This window comes from Panthera leo, chromosome A2 (genome assembly GCF_018350215.1).
Source record: "Panthera leo isolate Ple1 chromosome A2, P.leo_Ple1_pat1.1, whole genome shotgun sequence".
Taxonomy (NCBI): Eukaryota; Metazoa; Chordata; class Mammalia; order Carnivora; family Felidae; genus Panthera; species Panthera leo.
The window spans coordinates 41,551,605-41,562,140 of NC_056680.1; the positions used below are offsets into that span (position 1 = coordinate 41,551,605).

At 34.6% G+C, this 10,536-nt stretch overlaps 1 non-coding gene across 1 annotated transcript; it reads right to left on the minus strand.

The window, feature by feature from the left end:
• Nucleotides 1–251: 251 nt before the first annotated feature.
• Nucleotides 252–358, minus strand: LOC122214660. Its single transcript, XR_006200041.1, has one exon. It is a non-coding gene; the product is annotated as a U6 spliceosomal RNA (small nuclear RNA).
• Nucleotides 359–10,536: the final 10,178 nt, after the last annotated feature.

Genomic DNA, 10,536 nt, shown 5'->3' on the forward strand with positions numbered 1-10,536 from the left:
AACCTGTGTATTTATATTAAAGCAGATTTCTTGTGAAGTGCATAAAATGCATCCTACATCATGTTATGTGTATGTATATATATATATATATATACATATATATATATATATGTATATATATATATATATGTATGTGTGTATATATATATATATGTATATATATATGTATGTATATATATATATGTATATATATATATGTCAAAGCCCTTTTCATATTAATTTCTATAACGCTTTTTTAGAGCCAAGTTTTTTAAAATAGTGAACAGTTCACAAATTTGCCTGTTGTCCCTGCTCAGGGACCATAGTAATCTTCTCTCTATCATTCCAGTTTTAGTGTATGTGCTGCTAAAGTGAGCATTCTTATAATAATGTTCTTCCTTGATTATAACCTTACTAAATTATAGGCCTTTTGAGGGTAGAGATAATGTCTAATCTACTTATAATTGTCTTTCCTAGCCTCATGCCTGAGGTATTTGTTGAATGAATATGTGAAACTTAATAGATTTTCACTGTACACATCTTATTCAAAAGGCTTATCTCATAGTTGTCAATACACTTTCAATTATTTCCTGTTGGAGGGACACCTGAGTGTATCAGTTAGCCACTTGAAAGGGATCTGGATTGAACCTACTTATTTCCCACAAGGTGTTTATTAACCTTTTGATTCCATCGGTTTACAAATGTTTAGTAATCCAATAATTATTCTCTTCTTTCTCCCAAGTCAAAGTTCTTTTTTAGTCTTATATTTATGTGGTCTTTTTCTGGACTGGCTTGACATCATGCCCCTTTAATATTATACTATTCCGCTCTCCAGGATACATTTTGATCAACTAAACGTTCCATCTAACAGATGTGTCCATAAAAGGATAGATCTTTACTTGCAGCAGAAATAAATTTGGCACATGATTGAAACTGTTCGTACACAAAGGACTAAGTATCGAGTTAACTGGAGTGCCATGGCATCATAATGCAAAACAGCAAAATATTTATTAAAAGAATACATTTAAAAATTTAGAGATAATGGCAGTATCTGAAAAGATCCAAAGAACATTTTGTAAATGTTAAATCTCCTGCATGTTTGTTGCTTTGATGTTTTAGAGTTTGCTGAAAGATTTGTCCAAAGTAATTTACGGTTAGAGGATCTATTTTTGTATTACCATGGAAGGAAATATAATGTAGTTTTAAAAATTAAAACTATGGACAAAGCATAGACTCTTAATCCTGACTCATTAAAAAAGACTTAAATGCAAACAGCCAATGGCTTTTAATTATAGGAGAATATATTGCAAGCTTTAGTATCATCTAAATATAAAATCTGTCTTTAATACCCTAAATTAAGTGGAATAGATGATGCGTTTTAATTGATATGGACTGTTTTTTAAATAAGAGAAATTACTTTGAATTGTTTTGTAGTTCTTTTCTGTTTCTCACACTTCTCACCTGACTCAAGTTAAAATTCCTGGAGGGTAGGAATCATGCCTTTTGGTTGTTTGGTACTTTCACAGCAGTGAAAAACATAACATACATACATAACACGTGCTGATAAATATTATTTGAAAGCATGCATCCTCTCTGACAACTTCTGTTCTCTCACCCAGGTGCCTCTTCCAACACTCTGCTTCCTGTATGGCTCTATTTCTTGTTCCGTTGCTTCTCAGATGTCACCTTGTCACAGAGGCCTTTCTCTACCACGTTGTGTGAAATCTCAGTTACTTTCACCCTGGTCCATTGTCCTGCACAACTTTTTTCCATTTATGGAAAATAAAAAAATTATTATTTTTCTGTGGGCACAATAAGAAAGTGTGCAAGAAATTCTAACATATTTTTTTAACACAAGCTTAATTTTTATTATGATAGTAATACAAGCTTTTGTGGAAAATTAGAAGATGTATAGATAAAAGAAAAATGACTTTTATCTGCAGTGACATAAACATTTAAATTTAACACTTCCCAGGGTTTTCTTTGTAAATATTAATTTATTTTGTTTTCTACTTTCATTTATGAAGTTTCAAACACAAATAAAATATATATCATTAAAATTTGAATTTAAATGACAATAGAATGTAATAAAGCATTAATTTTAACTATTTGAAATTTGAAAAAAAATGAAAAGCTATGTAATGTGAAGACAATTCAACATGATATATTAACTATGTTATCAATATACATTTGTTTCCGTAAAAGAGTGAAAATAGCATCAAGTTTCCCAATAGTGCATTAAGAGAATTAAATATTTTAATACTTACTTGATATTGATGCTTAGATAAATCAATTTTAATTTTATTTCCTATCGACTAAATAATGATAAAACATTTTGTATGAAATTGAGTTTTGCCATATTTTTGCTTCTCTCTTCCATAAAGTATGGATTTCATAATTTCAATTTTAAAAATCCGTTGGGTAAAATTAACCTGTACTGTACAAGTTGACATTCTTAAAGTCAACAGATACAGAGGCCAAAATGTTTTGTGGCATGTTTAATTACCAAAACTGAGGTAGTAATATTCTGATTAAATTATTATTTCTGTCTTAGCATTGGTTTTAGAAGATTTAGCTTAGGCCCATATGGAAGTAAGAGTGAGAGAGAACAGTTATGATGATGTTTTGCCTGTACGGTGACAGTGAGCACTTCGGGATTTCCATAATTGAACTCCTTTTCTTGTCTCATACAAGTCTGGGTGTCTCATATTGATGCCAAGGCCTACTCTGCAGAATCGTTATGAAGGCTAGGAATATATACCAGTCAGGAATTGAGCACAATGCACAGAGTAGACAACTCAGCACACAGGGACTTATTATCTTATGCATTCATTTGCAAGTTAAGTTTTATTGTTTGCTCCTACTCTACACAAAATTTGATCTCTTCCCTTCTCTTCTTTTCTCTTCTCTTCTCTTTTCTAAAAATGTCTTACCAACACAGGGTCTCGGGAATTATTTATTCTCTAGAGGAAAGTCGAATACTGGCTATTATGTCTAGGTTTTCTAACTGGATATGTGACAGAGATTGTTCTTCATCTATTTTCCTCCTGTGAAACAGCGATAATATTTTCTGCTTACCTAGAGTGATATGGGTGGGTGATAAAGACAGAAGATAACACTTGCTACTAGCTTTCAAAAATATAAAATATTTAAAACTGTCTTTTGGTTTTACACATTTTATCAGAGGTCACAAATTGGTGGCCCCAACTTGGACTTTAAGACTTTTTTTTTGGCATGCGTATACAATTTCTTTCAGAAAGAGCCTTTGTGCTCCAGCTTACCATATTCTTTACAACTCCTGTGCTGTTAGACTGTTTTATTAATTTTTATTGATTTGCATTTCCATTTGAATTATTACTAATGTAAAAAATGAAAACTGATTTTGTGGATTCTTCCAGTCATTTCTTTGTGAAAACAAGTTTGGGTTAGCAGATCTTCAGGGTTCTTTTTTTTTAATGTTTGTTTTTGAGAGAGAGAGAGAGAGACAGAGTGCAAGCAGGGAAGGGGCAGAGAGAGAGGGAGACACAGAATCCGAATCAGGCTGCAGGCTCCGAGCTGTCAGCACAGAGCCCAATGATGGGCTCGAACCCATGAACCATGAGATCATGACCTGACCGGAAGTCGGACGCTCAACTGACTGAGCCACCCAGGCACCCCTCCTCAGGGTTCTTTAACACTGTCATATACTGTCAGGTTTCTTTAACACTGTCATAACACTGTCAACCAAGGTCGTATTATTACTTTCAAACAGAACCTAGGAGGTTTGTGAATTTGATTAGTAATATATACAAATTGGATCTTTATTTCCAGCATGTTCTTTAATTATGAATGTAGGCAACAAACCACAGCAGTATTAGAACCTATACTCCATCGCTACTAGAAGGTACACATTTTGTAGTCCTATTACCCTTTCTGCAGATGTCTTGAAGTATTGCTCATCTTTACCTTGAAATTATAGTTGTTGTAAACCCACTGCTAGATTGTGTTATCTTATTGGAATTCAAGAGCATACATTGCTCTGTCACAAATATGTTCTAATAATATTTGGATAATTGTATTTCAGAATACTTTGTTTCGTTTGTATCTTTTATAATCCCTTGTGTTTTAGTTCATACACTTAACATCCTTCTGAGAAGTACCTTGGCAAGAAAGAAACAAAATAAGAAAGAAAACAAAACAGAACAAAAACTACAGCTCTAAAACCACGTTTCTTTATGTAAAGAAAGTACTTATTAGTTCAAAACAGCATATTTGGCACTGTCATCAATTCGGTACTGTCATGTAATATTTATTTTCAGTGAAAGAAAGCATATTGGAAATTATTATCTCCCAATTGCAACATTATTCCTTTAGTGAATGTTTCTTTCCTTAACAGCACCTTTCTCACTAACACATTTATATGCACATTTTATCTTTTAACACATTAGCTAAAAGGAGCACAAAATGGTTTAAAATTATGTATTAAGAATTTATTACACCCACCACTGTATTTGCATAGATTTGAAAACAGCAAAATAGCACCGTGCAAATCACATACAATATGGGTTTTGAAAACCTGGACAAAATGAAAACATTCAACTGTGAAATTTTAAATAGTAGGCCTGGACTTTGATGAGTCTTTTACTTCAAACGTACACAGTTGTTCTCTGCTGTAACTGCCCAAATTATGTTTTCTACTTGTTGGTATACCAACCAGTGTTTTAACCTTCATGTCAGCTGTGAGTTCATACAAAGAAGCAGTCACTCCAAATATACCAGGTGCTTCTGTGTGTCATCGAAATGATCGGTGTGATGATATTCTGTACTGATGTGGCTTTCTTCTGATCAGAGTGTGAGTAAGGATTATGCCTCTGCTGAACAAATTACATTTTTTTCTTACATGCTTCCCTGAGAACTGATTATCAGAACTCTGACTTTCAAGACAGCAGTATGGCATTAAAAAATAATCAAGCCATTAAAAGGTAAAATACCAAAGGATATTATTTAATACTGTTATAGCATTACCTTCTCCTACCCCTGCAAGAAGAAAAAAAAAATCAATCAATATGGAGCAAGTATGCCGATACCGTAATTTCATATCCCTAGCCTGCATCTCTCCCTTTAACAGAAGATCCTATGTAGTGTCTAAGAGAATAGTGATATTTTATACATTAATAATCATGTGCACATTAGTAATGATTTCCACCATTCACATTAGATTATAAACTCCAAAAAGTGGTGATCTTTCTTTCAACCCATCCAAAAGTGTATCATAGGATGAATGGACACTAGAGAGTATCGTAGGGGTGTGAGGGATTGAGACGGTAAAAGAAAGGAAAGGGAAGGGAAGGGAAATAGGGTACACAGTGGCTCACTACCCCTGGAAAATTCTGGAAAGAGTGTGGGAAACACGTCAGAAGCTTGGATAGTTATTTTCCAGCTTTAATCCGTCGTTGGCCTAGAGCTGCTATGGAGGCATTAATGTGCTGCAGTTGTCACTTTTCATAGGTCCCATCCACAGGTCAACAGGGGAAGAGGAAGCCCTCAGGTACAGAGACTCAAGTGATCCCAGGATAAGGCCTTCCACGCCTGCAGGACTGATAAGCACAAAGAGATATTGGGGAAACCCAGTGTGCCTCATACAACTGTCATACTAGGTCATGGTGATGACAACTTTATATGACTCATAAAAAAGGAGTTACATGAGACTAGGAGAGAAAATATTATAGCAATTCTGAGAAAAGTGGACTAAAAAGTAAGAAAATTTACCTGCCAGTGCTTCTTGAATTTTTGCAGTTATGATCATTTGAACTTGTTCAACAGAAACGTGCATGTTATTTAACAACAACCACAACAAAAACAAAAAAAACTTGGGGGAGAAGGTAGGTAGAAGTTATGCGCCATATTCCTGAAAGGAAGAAAGAAAAAGAACAAAATTGCAATAGTGAAAGAAAGCGAAATGTGCTCAATCTCTCACAGTATTTCAGCACAGAAGGCATGAAACAAAAATCAAGGGCAGATATCTCATCCTTCACTCCCACCATGCAGAACTTACACTGTGAAAATTAACAGTCTTTTGCCTCATCAGAATTAAAATCATACAGAATTTGCAGACATACACTCACACCATGGATATATATGTATAGATATATAATATATATCTACACACACACATACACACACACACATACATATAATTTTGGAAGAAATTATTCATTCTTATAGCCTCCGTTGGAAAATGCCTCTGAATTTTGGAAAATTTCTCACTGTGAGGTAATAGGTGGTTTTAATTCTTTTCCTCTGACTAGAATATAAACTCTGAAATCAGGAACTTACATGTGTTTTTTAAACACATGTGTTAGTAAATACTAACACAATGCCTGTTACATAATATTCTGTATGTGATAGTTTAATGAGTGAATTTTATTGAACTTGTTAAATGAAGTTTTTTTTCTATAATCTAGTGGTTCTTGAAAGGGGATAATGGGAGATGACCCCCACCACCACCATTTTTCAATGTCTAGAGAGATTTTTGGTTGTCACAGCAGGATGGAGAATCTAGTGAGTAGAGGCTAGGATGCTGCTAAAAATCATACAATGTCCAGTACACTGTCCACGACAAAGAACTGTCCATGTCAGCGTGTCAGAAGCGACAAGGCTGAGAAACGCTGCTACATTTCCCCAACATTAGTCTCACTTAACTAATCACACATAAAGTTATTTGATTCGTTTTAGAGTTAATTTGTGCCCAGAATTTGGGTTTCTCCAGAAGCCATCCCAAAAGGGTCGTCTTACACAAGTAATTTGAGAGGTGATCATTGGAATAGCAGTAGGAAGCAGGGAACTGAGACAGGGAAAAAGGGTAAGCTAGTCCATAGTGTAGTATGATCAAGATATATACCACTTTGACTTACTGGAGCTGTCATACTGGAGAACCCTGGGAGACAGAGTACAGCTCGAAGTTCCCCCAGCCGAGGTGTGAGGATCCTAGGGTATGTATCCACCAGCTCCCTTTCATCATTGGCTGAAAGCTGCTTTCACGGGCTCTAACTCTCAAGTACTTACGGCTTGCCCTCCACCCAGGGCAAGTGTACTCCACAGCTAGATAAAGACTTTAGGTAGAGAATCACAGGTGTTCATATTAAGCAGCCTTTGGTGTGACAGGGTAAGGCCCAGCAATTATGGCAGGCAAGAACAGTAGCTACTTCATCATGATATAGTTCATGTGTGGAATTGTATATTTAAGATTGTTTACAGTGAGTTTTTATTAAACTTTTCTTTCTGGAGACTCAGTACTCCTTGATCCTTATCATTATCCTTTTGATACTTTAGAATCATAGAATCCTGAAGCCTTTCAGTATGTCTGACCCAACCTCATCCGTAACTTGGACAAACAGATGTTTAGCTTCAGTTTAAGTATTTTTTCCCCACTACTTTCTAAGTACTTGATAAATCTAATTAATGCCAAATGAGAAATAGTGTGTTCTCTTTTGTATTTTTACTTTGATTATGGATTAATGAATGTCATACTGTCCTTGACGTATAGATGTATTGCTTTCAGAAATACCTTGACATTAATTCTTGATTTATTTTTAGAAAAATATATTAAACCCAAAAGAACTGGCAAAATTTTATTCAGAAGATGGTGACTGTTTGAAAGTCTCCATATTTTGTTTACATTTATAATTTAAATATTAATTAAAGCTTCCCATTAAATACTCATTCCAAATAGGTGTGTGATACTAAATTATAAGGAAACACAAAATTAGTTTTATAGAAACTTCTAAAACTCATATAAATCAACTCTCAATGCAATATTCATCTCTGTCCACACATTATATTAAAGTGTGCTAAAATGTATAAATTTAACCCTGATACATAGGAGCTGAAGGCTCTTTTACATGATTTATGGGATATCTGAAGGATTTATTTCTCCTCCCCCATCGTTTTTCTACTATCATCTCAAGATTTATATTATCCAATCAGGTAAAGACCACTTTCAACCCTATTTGAATAACTGCTGATAGGTCATAACTTTTCTAGAAAGGCATATCAGATACTCTAGTGATATTCTTTGATTTGACAAATCTTGAACAGGAAAAGTTTGCCTGCTAAGATTTTGAACATCAATCCACTCTTCATGTTCTTACAAGTCTTTTTTAAGTCTTGGAACACAAAAAGGAACTGTGTATGTCAACTTCTCAAAAAACTATTACCGCCCCCCCCAAAAAGTTACCAAGACAACCATTCAATTTATTTTAAATTTAATTTCGGGAAGAATGTTAATATCAATGATTTCATGATTGCTACAACAATTTACTGTCATGCCATAAATGCATTGTCTTTCATTTTATTTTTTTCTTCCAAGTTTAATTAGACGCAGTGTAATTTTTGTGCACAGTAGCATCTATCTCACATTTTATGCACTGCTATTGTTTATGTCACTCTGTAGAGAGTTAACAAAGGGCAAGAACAGGAGATAGAGACTTCTACACACTTTACATGTTATCTTATAAATATTTTATACAAGGTTGATTTCAGATGAAAAGTTCGGTACTATTAAAAACATTAAAAATGTTATTTAGAACATTTAGATCATGCCATTGGAACTATTTTTCAAATAATTTATGCCAATTATGTTACAGAAGAGATTCTAACACTATGAAAGACACCCGTTTTATTGGTATTTTACAGAAATCTATTTCTTGAAGAATTAATTTGTATATTTAGACAGCGAATCTGGCGTGAGTATGCCCTAGTTCCATTTGTGATATATGGATTCCGTTTGGTATCTGTGACAAAGTGCTATAGCAATCAACCTGGTTTTTATTTAGCATTTGAAAGGACAATCAGCCAAATTCTAATCTCAGATGTGTGAACTTATCGCATATTTCATGAAATATGCTGCTTTGCAGTATCAAAAATGGATGTGAGGCGTTTATGGCAAAGCACAGTACAAGAGAGGCACATGAGGCTGGATGAATTCATTTTCAGGGAATGAACTTAGGACTTAACTCGTGCCTTCGAGAACCAAGAACGCATGACTTTTATTTCTCTCTTGGTGTTCCTTTCAGTTCAGGAAATCTTATCAGTGGGCAGAATAGAGAGGCTGAGCATTGTATTTTGGAAGAGGAGAGCTGAACAACTTAGAAGTCATAGATTACCTGAGACCTACTCAGTACACGGATGGTTTTGTTTCCCTGCAGTGATCCCTGACTGAACCAGCCATCGGTCATTTGTATTCTCCTGTATAGCTCTTGATGAATTTCCCTTATGCTTATTTTTACAGTGAGTTTATATACTGCCAGATCTGACTACTGTTTTTTATATAGGCTATCTTGATTTCATTCTTCCCTCTTACTTTCTACACCTCACAATGAATAAAGCTGTAACATTAAGGAGGTGGCAAAGAACCTTTAATATTTATACAGTTCAATCAATGTTCTAAATTTCTGGTGTTCCATGAAAGGCAATCCAAGATGTTTTATCCTTTGTGGCTTCTCCACTGAGTATGAGTTTAACTTAGCTGCATCATTAAGAGAAATATTTACTACAGGAACTCAAGTCTTGTACATTTTAAGTTTTACATTTTGTAACCTGAGCGTCTATTCTATACACCATATTTCCACTCTATTGTATATAATTATGTTTAGTTAAATGCAGATTTTTGACAAGTTCTAATGAAATGCCCACTTGTCAATTTTTACACTTTTTTTTCTGGAGCTATGGCTGTTAAACATTATTATTTAATATGATTAATAATAACTTTTTTGGATGCAGGGACATTCTCATAGACACTTCACTATTCTGAAGGAGTTTGCTTTATTTTTAAAGATGGAATTCAATTGAAACTGACATTATGCAGCTTAAATATATATATTTAATCTCCTTTCACTTTGAAGAATTAGAGTTCTTGAATGCATTTCTTTCCAGTATTAATGGCAACTGTACCTGAAGATCAAGTCCTCTAGGCAAACCAAATGCCAGCCTTTACCATATGCTACCTATTTTAAGTGAATAAAACATACACACTCAAATGTATTATCTTTCTTTCCTCCCAGATACTGTTTGAATATCTCATCTACAAAAGAGTTTCAAGCATATATATTTGGTGTGTTTTATTTTAACTCACCCTTTTCACTCTGCAATATGATGCTGTTTGCGTCATGTAATAAAGACCGCAAATCAAGGAATGAGCTGTGTGAGAGGGATTAACCTTACCTTCTCAGTGACTGGGGAGATTGGGCTCTTTAGTCTCAGCCCGGACTGTTACATTGATTTAATGTGTGACAGGGAAAATTGTGGGTGTTTCTTCTCATATTTTCTAAAGGGGTCCCACATCTTTTAGGAATATTTAGAGTTATAATGTAATAATTTCATTTCCATAAGTAATGCTGCCTATAAACATTAAACACTGAAAACACATAATGTTTATTTTTGGGAGAGGGAGACAGAGTACAAGCGGGGGAGGGGTGGAGAAACAGGGAGACACAGCTTCAGGCTCCAAGCTGTCAGCACAGAGCCAGATTTGGGGCTCGAACTCATGAACCTCGAGATCATGACCTGAGCAGAAGTCGG